The sequence below is a fragment of the Siniperca chuatsi genome, linkage group LG18 (genome assembly GCF_020085105.1).
Source record: "Siniperca chuatsi isolate FFG_IHB_CAS linkage group LG18, ASM2008510v1, whole genome shotgun sequence".
Classification (NCBI taxonomy): Eukaryota; Metazoa; Chordata; class Actinopteri; order Centrarchiformes; family Sinipercidae; genus Siniperca; species Siniperca chuatsi.
In genome coordinates this window covers 27,496,487-27,516,577 of record NC_058059.1, presented here as the reverse complement: position 1 = coordinate 27,516,577, position 20,091 = coordinate 27,496,487, and the positions used below count along the sequence as shown (strand labels likewise).

The 20,091-nt window shown below is 40.2% G+C and overlaps 1 protein-coding gene across 4 annotated transcripts in view; it reads right to left on the bottom strand.

Moving 5' to 3' along the window:
- Positions 1-20,091, bottom strand: part of dcc (DCC netrin 1 receptor) — a 298,212-nt gene that overhangs the window by 269,706 nt on the left and 8,415 nt on the right. The window lies entirely within an intron of this gene.

Genomic DNA, 20,091 nt, shown 5'->3' with positions numbered 1-20,091 from the left:
CTTCAGCTCAACTCAAATAAAACTGTAATCATTGTTATTGGGCCCCAACACATCACTAAACAAATAGTGCTATCTACTGGTAACCTGTCACAACATATCAAGCTAGTTGCAAGAAATCCTGATGTCGTGTTTGATAGCAATTTATGTTTTGAGCAACATATCACTAAGCTTGTCCAATCATGTTTTTATCACCTCAGAAATATTGCAAAAATCAGATCTATTTTAAATCTTAGTGATGCAGAAACTGTTGTACATACTTTTATCTCCTCATGCCTCAATTATTGTAACAGTCTGTTCACTTGTCTTAATCAAAAAACTTTGACACGACTGCAGACTGTACAAAACTCAGCTGCTAGGCTTTAAACCAGGAGAAGTACAACCACATCATACCTGTTTCAGCCTCTTTACATTGGCTCCCTGTTTGTTTTAGGATTGATTTTAAGATCTTGTTGATTACTTTTAAGGCTCTTCATGGCCTGGCTCCAGACTATATTTTAGACCTTGTAATCCCTTATGAACCCTCATGTAGCTTGAGATCTTCGGGCAAGGGTCTTCTGTCTGTTCAGGATGAAAACTAAGGGGGACAGAGCTTTTGCTATCAGGGCCCTGAGGCTCTGGAACAACTTGCCCGAAGAAATTAGGTTGTCTGAGTCAGTGTCTTCATTTAAGTCTCTTCTCAAAACACATTTTTATCGGAAAGCATATCCTGATTTTACCTGAGCTGGCTGTTTATTTTATTGCTTTTGTGTATTTTATGTATTATATCTTTATATTTCATCATTCACTGTGGTATTTTATTTCTCTTTTTGTGAAGCAATTTGTACTTTGTTTTGATAAGTGCTCTATAAATGAAGTTTTATTATCATTATCATTATTATTATTATGAAGAGATCTGCGTAGCTTTAAATAAACATCGGCTGGTAACCTGTTTCATGAGACCTATACAGTACCCCCTCTGCCTACAATTAACCCTGTTATCCAGGTAATGCCAAGGCCTTGTTTTACTCTACAGCTGTTTTCTTCTGGTGATGTGACCAATGCATTGCTAGCTAGTTGAATAATTCAGTTGGCAAGGATAAACTACTCTCTATTTCTTAAAGCTCGCTTCTCCAGTTGTAGTCAGCTACATAAGTTCTATGGTTTTTAACCTTTCAGTTTTAACTAACACACTCCCTAAGGTCTGGAAGGCTGCTTATGTAACTACTTTACATAAAGGCGGTGGAACAGCCGACCTTAACAACTATAGGCCGATTTCTATTTCTATCATACCTAGCAAAAATAATAGAATCTCTAGTAAATAAACAGCTTAAAATATTCCTCTCAGCACATTCTATTATGTTCACCAGTTGGGTTTTAGAGAAAAACACAGCACTGTTACTGCCACCACTCTTGTTTTACATGACATTATCTCAGTTTTGGATAGAAAGAAACAGCTCTTTTTATTGATCTTTCAAAGGCATTCGATGCAGTTGATCATACATTGCTTTTAAAAAAATGTAGTAGTATCGGATTTGATGATATTGCATATAGATGTGAGTTACCTGGATGGACAGACCACAACGTGTGGCTATTGGAAATGTTAAATCAGTATTTGTGGAAATTGCAAAAGGCTCAATTCTGGGGCCGGTTCTGTTCACTTTTTAGTTAGATGATATTGCCTCTTCTGTAACTGGGTGTAACATCCATCTTGATCTAACATTCTTATACTGTGGTGCCAATGCTGTACATTTTGTTGCTAAATCTCTTCAGTGCTGCGTCGCTGATTTTTCAAGTTGCACTCATTAACCATAAATTAGTTCTTAACGCAGAAAAACCAAAATTCATGTTCTTCACCAGAGCCAAAAATATTGATTATGAAAATTTCATCATCTATACTAAGAATGGTACAAATATTGAAAGAGTCACTGAGTACTACGCTCTTGGAATTTGAACATACAAGAAGGTAACTTTTAATAAATACCATGTGACTAACCTGGTGAGCACATTAAGGAAAAAAACTGGTTTCTTGTTTAGGAATAAAACATGTTTTCCTCTACATTGTAGAAGGCAGTTTATTGAGGCAACTTTTTTTTTATCAGTCTTGGATTATGGTGACATTTTATTCATGCATGCTTCAGCCGCGACTCTAAAGCCCCCGGATACTGTTTACCACTCTGCACTAAGATTTACTACAGGTGATAATTACAGTACTCATCACTGTGAGCTGTACAAAAAGGTTCTCTTTCTGTAAGGCGTGATATACTGGGTTTTATTTAATTATAAGGCCCTTATTGGTCTTTCCCCCCCTTACATTACTTTGTTACTTTTAATGTGGGCCTACACTGAACTTGCTCAAACGATTGGATCATGTTTCAAGTGTCAACTGTTTTTAATGAGCATGGAAAATCGAGTTTTTCTCATTGTGCACCCGCAACCTGGAATCATTTTCATTTTGTGGAACTTCATACTGCAATGCTAGCTCAGCAGCTGTGATGTTACACGAAAGCCCCCTCTGCTCTCGCCGGTGTTATGTCCCGGTTTAACTAACTGGTTAACATGTGCAAGCATTGTGTTCACCTAACAGCAGATTGCATTTCTTTTTTCGTAGGTGGCTGTGATGTAGTGCTCACTTATGCAATCATATTCACTGCAGCCCAGCCGTAGTAGTTGGTAAGTGTGGAGTCCAGTCCACTACAGTCAGACATGTGTAACGGTGTCCACACATAACTACAACCCGATCAAAGAACCAGAAACCAGTAAGATCAGTAACAATCAGTAATATATTAATTCATACTGAAAGATGTTAGATTAGCCTAAAGCTGATTTGCTGCTTCATGCAGCAGCTCTACCATTTAGTTGAGAGACTCCAGCCAGCTCTACACTAAATCAAAGTGTACAGTCAAATTAATAATTACTAAAACAGTTTCATGTACTTACTTAGTTTTCATTTGTTCTCCCTTCTTCGGCCATCAGCCATCCGTCGTCGTCATCGTGGTCCTCTGCGCTGTGGCGGGCTCGTGCTCCTGCTGACTGTCAGCAGCTGAAACTCCGGTGCAGCGAGGGGCCGTGAAGGGTGGGGCAAAGGTAAAGTGGGGACCGCAAGTGTCAGGAAAGGTGTGTGCTGCCGTCTGTCTACTGATTAGACGGGGGGGGGGTTAGATCTTTTCCACAGGAGCCATATATTTCTCCCTTCTGAATTAATGGAAAAGACAGGAGTCACTCTAGCTTAGGCTTTTGAGCCTATAGACTGAGTCCTATCATATCCATTTATTTTGGTATTAGGGCCAGTACAGGATCTACAATGTGGAATGTTGATTTATTTTTTCTATTAAACTATTTTCAAAGTAAGAAAACAGCTGACGAATTTAGATTATTGGTGGTCTATACCTTTAATACTAATCAGGCACAGGCCTAGACGCTGTTGGCCAGACGACAGCAGAATCGCAGAATGGCATTGTGCCAGTGTGATCCATTGTTTTCCTATAAAGATCTTGCCGCTGAGGTGAAAATTCTTTCAGTTTCAGCTTTGACCTCGTATCTCATTACTTTTCTATGAGCAACCAATGAGATTACAACTCTCCAACACATAACCTGAAAGAGTTGGATGAATAGCAAATTCTGTGTTTCAAGAAGTGTACAACATTACGTTCAAACCATACGAGTCAGATTATTCTTTCTTTATTTATGTTATGGTATGGATCTATGAGGACATGGCACTGACGTCTGTATGTTTGAAGGCAATATTTTCTCATTTTTTCGAGTCCTCTAATACGACCACTGACATTACTGAATTTGTTCTGCTTCCATCTGCTGATTTCTGACAGTAAGACTTGTCTGAACCTTGCCCATAAACGGAGCAGAAAAGGTAGGCTTATGTAGCAATTTGGGGCCATCCATTATGCTAATGATCAAATCTCATAAACACATACTGTGAAGTTGAAAACAATTTACAACAAGTTTGTGCAGTTCAGAGGGTTTGCTGAATCCAACTTGGAACACGTAGTCAAGTAAACTTCATGCAAACACATGAGGACGTTTTAGAATAAGAAAATGATCTTCACCTGGGACACATTGTGGTGACATAAACTGACACCTCATTTCGTCATATGTAGAAAAGCGGGCCTGTTCTTGTTGAGATATCGCTGTGGACCAAAGAGTTGGGCGGATTAACAGACTGTTTAACCAACATTCGCTGACTCGTTGGCAAATGATTGACAGGTCCCTCTTTATAATTAATATTTAAAAGCAAAAATCAGCTCTGGCAGCGTCTCTGTCACCTGCTGTGAATATCTCTCAAACAGAAACATGAAAGGAACTGCCGGCTGAAACAGAGCCTGGACAGCAGCCAATCAGCTGCCAGAGGGAAAACAGCCTGAGAGATGACAGCGTGTCTAAGTCAGTGCAGAGGGATGCTCATAGTGCTTGTTAGTGTAAATACTAAAAGAGTTTCATTTGAATGTATTACTGTAAAGACCAGAGTTACAGGTTCAAATCCATCTAAAATGAATGTAAATAGTGAAACATTCAGCGGTTTGATTCCTTGAATTTCCTGGCAGACAGTTGCCCATATTTAAACTGACTGAAATCTTTGTGTAATTTAGTTTTTAATGGGATTTGACTGTTTGATTAGTAGACTTTCAATGAAAACATGAGGAGTTTCCTGACTTCACTGGCAGGTTTCTGTGTCCTACCTGAGGAGAAAAACTTAATAAATATGATTTGAAGTCTGGGTGGAAAATTAAGTGACTTGTAGAGATGAAGGTAGTTTGTTGAATATAATGAGGGTTGCAGAGGGAGGCGTTCAGCTCGCTATAGGAGCTGCAATTAAAACCAATCCAGACATTTAAAATGTCTGATTCAGAGCCAAAACTTAAGGAGGAGAGCTGCCAGCTGCTGTCAGAGCACAACAACAACCCAGCTACGTTTAAATTACACAACTACATCCAGATCAAAGGAAACAGACTAACAGTCTAAAGTCTTGCTAGTGTCCCCTAGACAGTGCAGTGTTCATTACACAGAAAAATACATAAGTCTTGAATAGAAGTTTATGAAAAGAAACAGGAAGAGAGTTCAAAGAAGACGTCAGTTTGAAAGCCACCTTCTCTTTGGTGTTTTTAATAGCTCAGCAAGACTAAGAGTCTCCAGCCAAGCTAGCAGCTCCATGAGGCTGTACTTAGGGACATCACTGCTTTGAACTAAATGATAACTTCAACATGCTAATGTTTAGCAGGTATAATGTTTACAATGTTCACCATCTTAGTTTAGCGTATTAGCATGCTAATATGTGCTAATTCGCATAAAAACACAAAGTAGGCTATAGCTGAGGTTGATGGGAATGTCATTAGTTTTGCATCTGGTCATAAACCAAAGTGTTGGATAAAGTCCAGATTTGACCTGATGATGGCACAAAATGAAATCTTAAGGGATTATCAAAGCGTTATTACAATTCCGCCTGAGGGGAAGATGAACGTCTTTACCAAACTTCATGGCAATCCATCCAATATTTGTTGAGACATTTCAGTCTGGACCAAAGTCAGTACATTGCCATCCTTAGCTGTGCTGAGTGATGGTTAAAGAACATTTCAGACGCTCTTCAGTGCCCACAGCGGTGAAGCATATGAATGACATGTGTATTTACATGTTTTCTGTTGTACTTAAAATAGTTAAAAAATACATCAGTATAACTATAAAATATTTTGTTATTTTTTTGATACTGTAGCCTTGATAATAATAAGGGCTTTTTAATTTTCTGTCCTCCTCCTGACGAAGCAGTGTGCCTTGAACTTGTTTGGACACTTTTAAATAAAAGTTTTACTTTCTTTTAATTTTATAAAAAAAATTATGTTTTCTTCTTTGTTTCTTTATTTTTTTTCTTTTCACTACTTTATTCTGCTAATGAAATGCATTGAAAAAAAGATAATAAATGGAGTTTTGTGTTGTGTTTTTTGTTTGTTGGTGTTTGTCAAACTACTGTTTCAAAGGTTGCTTCAAGTTTACTTTGTTTTCTGAATGAAAAGATGCTGAATAAAACCCAGAGCTGATTTATTGCCGATGATGTTCCACGACAGCAGAGTTTAGATTAGTTGATATGATAACAACTTTTTAAACTATAGCAGTCCAACCATTATATGACCATTCCGTGATGTCGGCAGCCTGTCATCCTGCAGTCGCGCCGTCACCTCCTGCTGCCGATGCAGTTTGACGTTGCTGCTGCAGGCAGCGAATTAACATCATAACTGAACAATACACACAGGAAACCTACTGATGTGGCTGCAGGCACACTGCTCGCACCTCTACTCTGTGTGAGGGGGTGTGTGTGTGTCTGTGTGACTGTAGCTGGTTAAGCCGATGTGACATTTCTCTGAAGTTTGGGTGTGTTGAAACAAACTGAGAGTGTTTTCCAGGTCAGTGAAGATGTTCCCATTTTAAACTCAGCGACCAGTTCTCTGAAGGTCACGACCTCTCTGACACTTCCTGGGTCATGATAAAGACTGACAGGGTCGGGCTGACTGACACAGTGATGTCACGTACCCAACCTTTAGTTCTCTGGGGAAGGATGACAGAGGAGACAAACTGCTGGGTTCAGAGCTTTAGTAAAAGACTATGCCACTAACTAAAGATCCTTTTTTATACCTTCATTGACAAAGTGACAGCTGGTACACAAGTAAAATGTAATTTACCCTCCTGGTAAAGAAAAGTTGTCAAAGCACAAAGCTGACTAATATATAGAAGCAGAAAATATATATGGGTTATATTCAGGAGGAAAACACTGTCTAAGCTGTGTGATCTGGGAGATCTGCAAAGTGTCTTTACTTTGATTCCAGCACATAACCCACCATAAAATGGCCAGTTGTATTGTTTTTACATTTGGGCTTGTGTGCAGACTAAACAAACTTGTTAACTAGTGAGCTTTCAAGGTGGATCTTGAAAGTTTTCTAAGCTACACTGTTTTCCTGGCCATTGTTTTACCTATGTGTTTTAACTTGGTAAAAGTTTTCAGTCATCGAACGTATGGATTTTAAGTGATTTTGAGCTGGCTCAACTCAACGTGGTTTACCAGACTACCTCCACTGCTGCTAGCTCAGCTAGGTTTGTTTTTAGCCCAGCAGCTAGGCTAGCCGGTCGCTTTTATTAAGGATTTTAAGCTTTTAGCACTTTTATGGACTTTACTGTGGATTTTAAGCTTTGAGCTCTCTCACGGACTAACTGCAAGCCTAATGGCTGAGTGTGGATCTTGTCACCTTACCGTCTCAAAGCTGAAGAAAAGTATCGCCTGTCTGGAAGCACAAGCTCATCCTGAGTTCTCCATTTTCACCTCGGCCCAGGCAAAACATCTTGCAGTCCTCAGCTCCTCTGGTTGCAGCAACCGGAATGCGACCATCCCATCTCACTCCCCTGACTGCTCCACTCCAGAAATGGACAATGATCCCACTCTTCTGTGGCTCGGCTCCATCAACACTGGCGCCCTGGAGCATGAAGCCGTTTCAGCTAAGCCTGAAGATCTGTGGCTCCCCATGGGTGCAAAGCCCAAAGCAATTGCCATTTGTACTCCGTGCCGAGCCCAGTGGATGCACATTCGTCGGTGAGGGTGGTGAGAAAGCTCTGGACTGTAGCCTGCAAGGACATGGTGCAAAGCACCCGCTTCCTTCACATCGGGACCTCCTGCTGGCCAACAAGTTTGACATCCTGGATACGCAGGACTTTCCTACACTGGAGGGACGCGCCCTTTTTCCAGCAGTCAAGTTCTCCTCCTCTTCTCACCGCAAGTTACTGAAAGAGGCCATGATCAGGAGAAGCTCTGGAGGTCTCATTCGTCCTGAGACAGCAGAGAACCCCTCTGCTAAGAAGGATGCCGCCCCCTCACCGCAGCAGTCCCCAGCCACAACTATCCCAGGGACAGCTGATGGAACTCGGCGGTCTCCACGATCATCGACTCTGCCTCCTCTCATCCCCCTAACTATGCTGATAGTTGGAGATTCCAAGGTATCTGCTTCGTTAATGCGGTCACATGCTGCTTTCCTGGAGCTACGACCCTCGACATCCTCGAAAAGCTCCCCGGACTTCTGGCTGCACTCCTGACGACTATCACGAAAATCATAGTCCATGTCGGCACCAATGACACCGCCCGTCAGCAAACTGAGCTGACGAAAGCAGACTTCATCTGCGTCTTTAACCTCCTCAACAGCACCAGAAAGCATGCTTTTATTTTGGGTCCAATTGCTACACTGTGTCGTGGAATTGGCCGTTTTAGCAGGATCCTCAGCCTTCATACCTGGCTCCAGTCTGTTTGGGATTTGTTGGGTCTCTGTAAATAATATTATAAAGAGTACGGTCTAGACCTGCTCTATAGGAAACGTGCAATGAGATAACTTCTGTTATGAATTGGCTCTATATAAATAAAATTTAATTGAACTGAATTGAATTGTTCCTGAGTCCAGGATGAAAACTAAGGGGGACAGAGCTTTTGCCATCAAGGCCCCGAGGCTCTGGAACAACTTGCCCGAAGAAATTAGGTTGTCTGAGTCAGTGTCTTCTTTTAAGTCTCTTCTCAAAACACATTTTTATTGGAAAGCATATCCTGATTTTACCTGAGCTGAGTTGCTTTTATGTATTTTATTTATTTTATATTTTATCATTCACTGTGGTATTTTATTTTTCTTGTTGTGAAGCACTTTGTACTTTGTTTTGATAAGTGCTCTATAAATAAAGTTTTATTATTATTATTGTTACCTTTGGGCAGAACCAGGCTATCTGTTTTTCCCTGTTTCCAGTCTTTATGCTAAGCTAAGCTAAGAGGCTGCTGGCTGTAGCTTAATATTACAGAGATGATAGTGATACTGATCTTCTCATCTAACTCTCAGCAAAAGCGCAATTAAGCGCATTTCCCAAAATGTCAAACTATTCCTTTAATTGTTAGGGCCATATGCAGCCTGAGAGGAAGCAGTCACTACTCAGAGTTGAAAAAGTACTTCCCCTTAAAAGATGATTCAGTCTATATTTTATTTAATTTTTTTTATGATAATCAATGGTACATTTTTGGTGTTTCCACTTTATTATTTGTGATAGAGACAGTAGAGAAAGACAGGAAAGGCAGGGGGAGAGAGGGGGGATGATGCAGCAAAGTGCTTTAGAGAATGTAATCACTATGAAACTAACAAGTTTTGTCTCTCTCATTCGCCCCTCTCTCTCGCTTGCTTGTGTTCTCTGTTGTTGGCACACACTAATGATTATTTTTTTATTGATTACTCTAACGATTATTTCTTCATTTAGTCGATTAATCTAACGACTAATTTATCGATTATTCTAAAGATTATTCTTTATTACTTGATTAATACAACAATTAATTTACCCAAAATAAATAAATATCTAAACCATGCCTCATTAATAATTCAATATTTTATTCCATAATTTTCTCTTAAAAACAAACAAATGTAACTAGAAACAAAGTACGTACTGCAGGGCATTATTCTGCAACAAAAATATATTTGTGTATAGAAAATATTAGAATATTTGAAAGAATAAATTAATATATTACCCTATTTCTAGTAGGTTATTTCTTATGTTAGCATTTTAGTTTAGTTTAGTTTTAATTTTAGTGTTTACTCACAAACAACTATAATCTGCTCACCGTGTTTTTCCCCTTCAGTTGCCTGCGATATGCAAATTGACGTATTTCTGTAATCGATTATGTTGATAACGTCAATGAATCATCCCAGGCCCAGCACTCACTCTCTCACGCAATATTTCTCTTGTTTAACTATTCAACAACAACACGTGTTTTCCATTAGAACAGCAGAAGAAGAACTTGACCCGCTCATTGAGGCCTGCAGTGGAGAGGAAGGGACGTGTGTGTGTGTGTTTACATAAATCATTACTGTCAGGTGAAAACCATGTATCTCCCAGTTTAGTGGTAAAATTCTCCATCTTCAGAAAAATCATCAAAACAAAGACTTTACATCATGGAGATAGAAGGTTTTCATCTGACTACAGTTCTGTGTGTAAGACTGCATTTCAGTGTGTGTCTGTGAGTGTGTGAGTGTGTGCTGCATGCAGGACGCATCACTAATCTTTATAAGTGGCTATAAATCCAGCTGGCTGTGCTGCGGTGCTGGGTGGCGTGCTGCTGCTGGCAGGGAGAGGGAGGATGGGGGAGGGAGTAGGGGGTGTTCGGCAAGCATTCAGGGTTCACCGATTTCTGGAGTTGTCCTCGCTCGCTCACATGACACCATGCCTCACCGTATGAATATTTATGAGAGGAAACTGCTGCAGTTGAGGCGATTCATCTCATCTGGCGAGAGCTGCGGCGCTTCACAGGAAGTGATCGTGTCTCACACCGTCCTGGATTCCAGCCAAACATGGCAGACTCTGTTTGTCATCTCCCAATCTCAGCAGCTTGATCGTCCTGTTTGTTTACAGCAGAGCAGGACTCCAGGAGAATAAAAATGATATTAAATTCAGTCGCATCAGCCCTGCACTGTGATCCTGCAGCACATCTTCACCTGTGTGGCCACACCCCCTGGACTCTCACCTCTGGATACAGGTTCACACCACAGTACTTCTGTTCTGTTTCACACTGCATGGCCAAAAATATGACACCTGAACGATACAGCTATATATATGATAGTTGCTACAGGGATTTGCTCCCATTTGCTACAAGAGCCTTAGTCCAACCCTGATGTTGGGTGATAAGGTCTGGTTGAGGTCATGGCTCTGTGCAGGCCAGTCAAGTTCTTCTACACCAAACTGGGAAAACCATTTCGCATGTTGAAACAGGAAAGGGTCTTCCCCAAACTACCACACAGTTGGAAGCACACGACTGCCTGAAGTATCATTGTATGTTGTAGCATTAAGATTTCCCTTCATTGGAGCTAAGGGGCCTAGTCCTAACCATGAAGAACAGAACGTTGCTGTGAGTGGAAGAGATGCTGAAACGCCACATCGTCCCACACAATTACAAAACCTTCTGGATTCTGCCTCACCTGCCCCATTTCCTCAGCTGGCAAAAGTGTTTCACAGAGGTCACCAAAGAATAAAATGGGCGCTCAGTGTTGTATGTCCCAATTAGGAGTTTATGCATTTTTATTTTTAGCTATGTTTGGTTTTGAACGTAACTAGTGTTTTCAGGTAATTTTCAAGATCTCCATCCACAGAAATATCTAAACGACAGAAAATCAGCATGATCTCTTCTTTTGGTCAGAAAACAACAAATCTGTTCATCACAACCACCATCTGAGGCCAGTGTTCTCAGATTTATCCACTGGATACATTCAAAAAAGTTTAGTTTTTGTATGAGAAAAACACCAGCTTAGTGTGGACAGAGGGCCGAAATTTATAGATTGAGTTAATGTGGCTTGGTCTGTGGCTCCACGCTGCAGCATGAAAGTCCTGGAGATGTTTAGTATGTGTGTGTGTGTGTGAGTATGTGTGTGTGTGTGTGTGTGTGTGTGTGTGTGTGTATCATGCGGTTAAGTATACAAACTGTTTTCATCCTGAGGCCAGAAAACTGCACGCCTCTGCATAAAAACCTTTTCATTTGTCCTCCACTTTTTAATCAGCTCCCAATTTCTCTGCAGACAAAAACAACAACACCCACAAAAAAAAACAGCAGGCAGGAATAGAATAAGTAAAAACCAATTAATGTAAAAGCCTGCAGGAGTATTAATGAGGAGGATTTAAAGGTGAGGGAGATGTAGTGCTCCTAAGGCAGGTAATGCAGGTTCCCAACATGAATAATGTATGAATGTCAGAGCAGAGCAGCTGATGTTAAATATAGACAGCTGAGAGCACAAGACGTAAATGAAACGCTAATGTTCAGAGCCGAGGCAAATTATCTTTCTGTAAATTACTCACAGGCCTGTTTTTTGTTGTTATTTTTTCATCCAACTATCTGAATAATGCAGAGACAAAAACACATCCAGAGACTAAATTAAAACACACACCAAGGCTTTCAGGCTAAAAATGCTACAAATTCAGTTTGGAAAAACATTGCTCAGTTTCTGATTTAAAAACACAAATTTATCACTGCTGAAAAATGCAGGATCAGAGTCAGGATCAGTACATATACTCATGTGGATGAACTCTGTTTCTGATGCAGTTTTCGAACGCAGGGACCTTTTAAAGGAACTGCGGAACAATGCGTACATTTTGAACGGAGAAACCTACTTACATTTTGGGTTCCTGCTTCTGAAGGAGAAAATGTTGTTGGGCTTCTTAATCCTCTTTAAAGTGGCAATCATCAATATTTGTATATTTACAATGGATCACACAACTACTTGTATGTGAAAGGTGTTGCTTGTAGTGATTAACCCCCAGAGAATTTCTGGAGGTTTTTAAGCCTCTTTAGCTTATTATTTTGTTTTGTTTTTTTGTCCCGCAACTTTACTGTTTTGGTTCAGTCTCATTCGCTCTCAAAGTGTCTCTTTCGTCATTACAAGGCAGCTGTTTTCTGCAAAGAAGCTAAACTCACTGTACTCTACCTGCTCAGCGCCAAATGACTGACAGTCAAAGTTAGCAACTAGCTGGTGAACACAGTGGAGCATTTAGCTGCTAAAGAGCCAGATAGTATTCTCAGGATTTGGTGGAGACCAAAAACAGAGCTAAAAGGAGATTTAATATGAAACTTCTTTGACTACAATTTGGGGCTACAGCGGTTACACACACATCCCTAACACAAAAATGCCCTATGTATGTATTACCACTACTGCATTGTAGATCAACAGAATATCAATCAGCAAATATTTTGAAAATCTATTAATCTTTTGAGTCATTTTTCAAGCAAAAACTGGTTCCAGCTTCTCAAATAGGACAGTTTTCTACTTTTTTTGTATTTTATGTCAATGCAAATGTACATAAAGGTCTTGGGCTGTGGGAAATTGTGACGAATACAATTTTTAAAAATGTATAGATAAAACAAATAATTCAGAAAATATTGAGCACAATAATTGATAATGAAAATCATCAGTTAGTTGCAGCCCTAATTTTTATTTATTTTTTTACATATTTGTATCCTCTGACCTGTTTCTTGTGCAGCTGCAAACCCTCAGCATACAAGTGTATCAAATAACACAAAGATCATTACTGCAGCTACTACAATTTTTCCCAGTTGCTTAAACACAAAAACTGGTTCCTATGGCACAAAAACCTATACCTGTACGTCATTCCCAAAAATACACAACCCTTTCCTATAACTGTAAACACTTTTCACCTGTTTCAATATTGAAAACTATTTCTGCAAAACCTTACACAAAAGTGGCCAAATAAATCTTGTGTTCATTCAGTAAACACATGCTCTTAATGATGCTCAGAATTAAGTGCAATCAGGAAGACTATTTTTATGCCTCATTCATTCACCTCTCTCTCTCTCTCTCTCTCTCTCTCTCTCTCTCTCTCTCTCTCTCTGTCTCTCTCTTCCTGCTTCTCTAATCAGCTGATATGGGTGTATACTCTCATATTGTGCACATGTCAATATATTTTTGTCACTCATAATGAAGTCTCTCCTGACTGAAATATAATCAACTCACGCCTCATCACAACCTTAACACCTTTTTCCAGGTGCAAAAACTAAGCCTCAAAATTTTTAACATACCAATCAGAATTGCAGGGTCAATAAATAGGGCCTAGAGGCATGTCCATGTGGTTTGAAAAAATGGATCCTAACAATGCCGAAGTTGTAAGACAACAGAGGAAGAGGGCATGGAAAAGGACAAGGAAGAGGAAGACAACACGGTGGCTCAGTGGTTACCACTGTTGCCTCACAGCAATAGGGGTTCAAATCCTGGCTGGGGACTAGCACTTAGAACTGTGGTTGGTACCTGGGCACTGCACAGTGGCTGCCCACTGCTCCTAATACTTATTTTTATTTTTATTTTATTTATTTAAAGAAATGGGGGAACAATGCATATTAATGAACATTTACACAAATGTAAATATGCCAGATTATAGCCTAAGGCTAATTTCCATCTGCAGACCCCCTGGCAGGTTAACAGAAAGATAAGAACATACAGTACACTTCAGTTGGACAGAGACAGGAAAACAAGGTTTTATCGTGTTAGTACAACTACAAACATTCAACAGAAAACAAGTCGAAGGGTCACAGACAACAGTTAAGACACATATCTGTATTGCACAAGCCCTTCTACTGCAGTGTCCTATTGCACGCACCCTTACATTGCACTGATCCCTATTGCACACGCCCTTATATTGCACTGATCCCTATTGCACTGATCCCTATTGCACACACCCTTATATTGCACTGATCCCTATTGCACACACTCTTGCATAGGATGGGTTAAATGCAGAAAACTAATTTCACTAGACATTGCACTGTGTATGATTGTGCCACCGTGGTTCATCATGTGCTTATGCATGGGAGGACTATGACAGAAGCTGGACAGCAAGAGCAACCCAACCTAAGCCGTTACGCAGTTGTTTCCATTGTCCGTACTTTCAGAAGGGAAAACACGTAATTTGCCTTGTTGTTACTGTGATACATGTACTGTTGTAGTGCATATAGACTGAATCTCCGCTTTGTTCTCTGTGTAGTTGTTAACCATAGTTATGGAAGACCATAGGTTAGTAATGGTCTAATTTCATGATTGCAGAACTGAGAGGCAGGTTGGGGGAGACTCCTCAAAGCTGAGCAAGAGACTGCCCTGGTTTCATCTGTTTGAGGGAAATTCAGACCCGAATAGTTGAAGACCAGGTAGTCTTCCAAGAAAGGGACAGTATCAGCATTTCCACCATTGACCGGATCCTTCAAAAGAACCACATAAGGACAAAGCCACTGTACTGTGTGCCTTTTGAAAGGAATTCAAGCAGAGTTAAGGAGCAACGATTCCAATATGTGCAGGTAAATTCTATACTGTACAAAATGTTTACAGTATGTAGAGTATGCCCTATCTCTCTAACATATCAATACAGTACTGTACAGTAATGTCAGGAGACAAGGAAGCATACAACACCGCCAGTGCGAGACCGAAAGCTGGCATCAAGAAGGCAACGCTAAGACATCAGGAGAGACTGGAGAGAGACTTTAAAACCAACAACACCAAAGATATGTGGCAGACAATCAAAAACATCACAGGCTTCAAAAGCAGGAGCGCCCCCATCATCAGCGGATTTGAGAATAATCCTGCTGAGAGTGAATATGAGTAAAGCTGCTGGGCCTGATAACATCCCTGGCCATGTACTAAAAACATGTGCCAACCAGCTAGTTGATGTTATTACTGACATTTTTAACATATCACTGTCACAGGAGATTGTTCCCACCTGCTTCAAGACAACCACCATTATCCCTGTACCTAAAAGGTCTGCAGTGTCTAGTCTCAAGGACTACCGCCCTGTGGCTCTCACCCCCATTCTGATGAAGTGCTTTCCAGCACATAAAGAACAACATCCCAGCCAGCTTGGACCCTCACCAGTTTGCATTCAGCACCAACAGTTCCACAGAGAATGCCATTTCCACTGCCCTACACTCAGTCTCCACCCACCTTGAGAACAACAACACCTACACCAGAATGCTGTTTGTTGATTTCAGCTCAGCATTCAACACAACCTCCCCCATGAAACTGATTGGAAAACTTAGCACTCTGGGCTTGAGTACCACACTCTGTAATTGGATGTTGGACTTCCTCACAAACAGACCCCAGACAGTTTGGATTGGCAGTCACACCTCCTTCACTCTAGTGCTGAACACTGGAGCCCCCCAGGGCTGTGTGCTCAGCCCCCTCCTGTTCACACTGTACACCCAGAGAGAACTCTGTTGTGAAGTTTGCAGATGACACCACCATCTTCAGCCAGATTACAAACAACAATGAGAATTCATATATGGAGGAATTCATATATGGAGGTGATTAAAACTGCCCAGAATATCATTGGTACCCATCTGCCAAGCATCAGTGATATCAGTGAGGTGAGGTGCCTGTGCAGAGCCCAAAGGATACTAAAGGACAGTCGTCCCCTCCTCCCCCCAGTCACAGCCTGTTCACCCTGCTGCTGTCTGGCAAGAGATACAGAAGTATCTGCTGTCATACCACCAGCTTCTTCCCTCAGGCTGTGAGACTCCTCAGCTCATCCTCAGCACTCCACCATGTAAAATAGTTTTCATTTCTACAACTTATTATTTATTCACTGTTCTACTGTTTATCATTTTTTGAGTAGCATAAAGTAAACTACAAAACAAAATCTCATTATACAACCCTGTGTTGTAAAATGTTCAATAAATCTATCTTGTATCTTGTACTGTGTTACAGTAACTGCAGTACACAATATTTTATTCTAGTACAGTAGTATACTACAGTACGGTAAAATGTGTGTTTTTTTACTTATGTAGAGAATCTTTGAGCTGGATGCCATGGCTGACCCACATGAATACATCTTCATCGATGAGGAAGGGACGCAACATCACCCTATGTGCAGCCACCAGCAATCATGGTGTCCTCTAACGCCATGTGAAAGTGGGTCCATACAACACGGCACAACTCCTTCAATTTCTAGATCATCTGCACAATAACATTCTTCAGCAGGAAGGGGAGCCAGAGCAACCAGAGCAAGCCCAGTATGTAATCATTTTGTACTTGCTTTATCTTTCTTTATATTTCTATGTTTATTGTTCTGCACCAAAATACCAAAGCAAATTCCTTGTATGTGTAAACCTATCTGGCAATAAAGCTGATTCTGATTCTGACTTGAGATAACATGAGTTTCCATTGGGCTGCTCTGATTCGTGCCTGGTTCAATGACCACCCCAGGTTCACTGTTCTTTCTTTGCCAGTATATTCCCCATTTCTGAATCCAGTTGAGGAATTTTTCTTGGCATGGCGGTGAAGAGTGTCTGACCGTAACCCCTATGCACAGCAAAACCTCCTGGAGGCAATGGTGGACGCCTATGGTGATGTGTTTGTGGAGTCTATCCAGGGTTGGATAAGGCACACAAGGGCATTTTTCCTACGCCTGGCAAGGGCAAACCTAATGTGTGATGTTGATGAGATATTATGGCCTGAACGAGACATGAGACGAGATGCTGATGCTGAGTAACCTGTTCATTTGCTGAAGTTGGAAATAAAGCTTTTGGAAATTGGGTATTTTACTGTGCATGGACTCTTCCTTACATGTTTTGCCAGTGTGGCATTGCAAAGGTCAGGTTTCTGACCAAAACAGCATATACAGAAGTATTCCCTTATCCAATAATGTAAGAGGTATTTCTTATAGTACTGTTTTGAATTTCTCCTGCCAGGGTGTTCCTGAAGGGATTACCTGGATAGACAGTGCTGTGGTTTTACAAAGTTCTGAAATATTTCTCTGAAAACCTATTCTAAACATTTTGATAGCAGTGTTTTGAATTAACCCCTCCAGTGTGTAACAAACAATCATGTAGTCTGTGTTGTTGACAGCTTGTGTGTGTTGTCTGAGGGAAAAGTTTGAATTGGACCCAGAAGTTAGATGTTTGTACCGTTGGGTGTGGAGATTTAAGAAAATGGTGAGTTGTTCCAGGAATTGTGTCTAACCAATTGAAAAAAAAATTTAATGATTGCACAGCAATACCTTGGGATAATGGTTTTGCAGTCTATACAACATCAGAACATTCTCGAGAAAAAAAACTTTAACAGGAAAAAAAATAAGAGAAACCTCAGAGAGAACCACAGAAGAAGGATCCCTCTTCTAGGATGGGCAGTCCCATTTCAATATAAAACCAAATGGGCAACTGAACGCCAGTCAGTCGACATTCTGTTATTTCTCATTTAATTTGTCTCATGATGGTCTGAATGAACAAACCACTGAGAGAGTGAAGACACACACCTACCTCTGCCATCAGAACATTAGCATCTATATTCCCCTAAAACCCACAACTGGTCAAAACTTACACTGATCTCAGAGTCAGAGAAATGACTCACACCTGAAATATGACAGTGAACACTGTACATAAATAATACCTCTACCTATATACAACGCTATATACAACAGACTTTGATCTAGTTTAAGGAGAGCAAGAGAATTTTGTTTTGTTGATAAATATATGTGAGCATTTTCAAAATGTATCCTATTTGTCCTTTTTCATTCCCACTCAGCTGTGTTTTGCTTCAGGTCAACCACTGACTGATAAATAAAGCTCTGCTGTACTAACACACAGGAAACCACCACATGTTTCTGATTGAATTATATTTTGAGATTTGTAAATGACTTTCTGTCCACTGCAAGAGTGAAAAACCAACTTAGGCTGAGCAGCAGCTAACACGTCGTTTTCACTTGTCCACTTTATTAATCCACCGCTCCTGACTGTGTTTACACACAAAGAATCTTTTTCATTTGGCCGAGCGATCAACCTCCCAGACTTCATCTGTTACAGGAACATACTGAGAGTCCAGAGCCACAGCTCTACACATAGTATGAAGAGTCCGACGTGGCTACGTCCAAGTCCAACAGTCCAACAAATCCAAAATAAAAACAGATCAACAAGTCTGAAGTCAAGTCCAAAGATGAGTCAAAGGTCAAGACCAACAAGTCCCAAGTCAAGATCAACAAGTCCCAAGACAAGATTAATGAGCCTCAAGTCAAGATCAACAAGCCAAGTCAAGACACGGAAGTCCCAAGTCAAGACCAGCAAGTTCCAAGACAAGTTCAAACTTGTTACTAACTTTTGAAACCTTGAGGAGCCCCTACTTCACTGCATGTAAAGTTTTGGTAATTTGATTAACTGTTTGGGAATTTGCTTCACTAAAGTACAATATCAACTAAGGCAAGCCCTGCATTACTAGTTAATGTTGGCCTTGTCTTGTAGAAGCCCTGTTTCTACTTTTTATTGTGCTCACATGGTGCGCATTATTCCTCAACAAAGTTGTATTTACTCAAATTACCACAATCTAACACAAAGTAAGTATTAAGCCAGCATATCAGTAGTGGTTGTAATGGATTTAACGGGTACTTGATGATTGGGAAACATGGAGGAGTTAAATCACGACTTGATAACAAATATGTAGGCATTTTCACCATCATTTTAATAGATAGGTGGATGGGTGGACGAATGGAGGTGTAAATTAACATATACTTGGTGTTAAAAGCCTGTTGTGTCTCTAATGGATCACCTCTGACTTTATTGTACAGCTCTGCTTATTAATGAAAAGGTTTTACTCCTATGAGTTTTTAACTTTAATGTGATTCTTGATTAAATTTAGTTCCTCTTGCTTCCATTGTTTGTTGTTTTTCTGCAGTGTTTGGAGTTTTGTTGTTGCTGTCAGCTGAAAACCTGGAAGAAGGTTAAAGACTCTTAAACAAGCAGAGGTTGTTCAATTAATGACATGCATGTGAATCATCCCCATCGACAGTGTTATGTTACTGTGGTGGGTTTGAATTATCTGTAATCCCATCATCCGTCCTGTTCAGCCACTTGTCCTCTGAGCTCTGCTTTAGGAGACAGACACTCCCAGAAAAAAAGGCCCAAAACAGAAAGTGAAGCAGGTGGGACAAGCTGAGGATAATTTAGCAATCTGGATTATCCCAAAACAGCAAACCTGTTGTTTTGAGATGATAGTGTCATTATTTTACAATGACAAGAAAAATCATCAGTATTTTGTACTAATACAAATTTGTGATGTGATAATTTGTTTGTCCTTTTATGTTTTCATCTTGAGAAAACACAATGTGCTACTATTTCAAGTCATACAAAATAAAACCTTTGGATTATTATTATTACACGAATATGTATCTTCGTGAATATTTGTTTTAGGTTAATTTATTATCACAGGAAAACAAAACTGCACTTAGATTTTGCATGAGATTTTGATTTTCTGCAGGATCCATCAGGACTGTCCACATCTTCAAATATAATGTTCATTTTTAAACTAAATATTTCTACTGGAGATGTTTTTCAACTGTTTCATCTACACTTTCTTCGCTCATTTCATTCCTAAGAACATCATCTGCTGAGAGACATGCTACACTAGAAAATAACTGATCACACTGACTGATTCCATTGGTGGATTGATAGAGCTTTCATTTATTTCTTTTGAAGCTGATGGAACAATAACACAAAGGCATGACGAATTCTGCAGGAAGAGCATGAGGCTGATACATGGGCACAAAGTTGGTGGTTTAAATCCAAGGGAGACAGAGGGAGAA